This window comes from Egretta garzetta, unplaced genomic scaffold (genome assembly GCF_000687185.1).
Source record: "Egretta garzetta isolate BGI_Z169 unplaced genomic scaffold, ASM68718v1 scaffold443, whole genome shotgun sequence".
Lineage (NCBI taxonomy): Eukaryota > Metazoa > Chordata > Aves > Pelecaniformes > Ardeidae > Egretta > Egretta garzetta.
The window spans coordinates 65,690-66,379 of NW_009259109.1; positions in this window are offsets into that span (position 1 = coordinate 65,690).

The window sequence follows — 690 nt, forward strand, 5'->3', positions numbered from 1 at the left end:
AGGCCGCCTCGTCTCCGCAGACCCCTGACAACCCGCCAAGTGCTCGTAGCATCGGGGACAATCCCAGGCCAGGGCTCCCCCCTCCTGTCACAGCATTTGCTTTAATTTTGGTTTAATTTGGGGGCTTTCAGGGGGGGTGGTGTTTTTCAGGCTGCAGGCTTTTTTTTCCCTGCTGCTTCAGCAAAAGCGATTCAGGAAATTCCGATCAAATCCCATCCCGGCGTGCAGCAGCCCTGCCCCTGCTCCCCGGCAGGAGAGGCCGGGAGCTTAATTCTCATTAATAACCACCACGGGTCAATTATTGCGAGAAGGAAGAAAACCAGCAAAGCTTTTTGGTATCACGTGTTATTTAAGCTTCTGAAAATAAATGTTCTTTGCAAATCAATCTGTTTGCAGCTCTGCGCATGGAGCTGGTGCAGAAAAAGTTGCGAGAGGAAAGGTATATTTATAGAGGGTGTTTATTTTAAACAAACAGGCGCTTATGGCAGAGGCTGCTGCTCCCAAGTGCCGCAGCCCTCCCCAGGCTTCCCCGGCCGAGGGCTCCGTCCTTCGCCCTCCGAGTGAGCTCCCGTCTCTGCTCACAAAGCGCCGCAGTTGAGCCACAAATGCAGCGAGTCTTGGGCTCCAACATTGTGAATTTGGTCCAGCACCCATTTGGGAGACGCAGCACCCACCCAGCCGCTCCCGGGG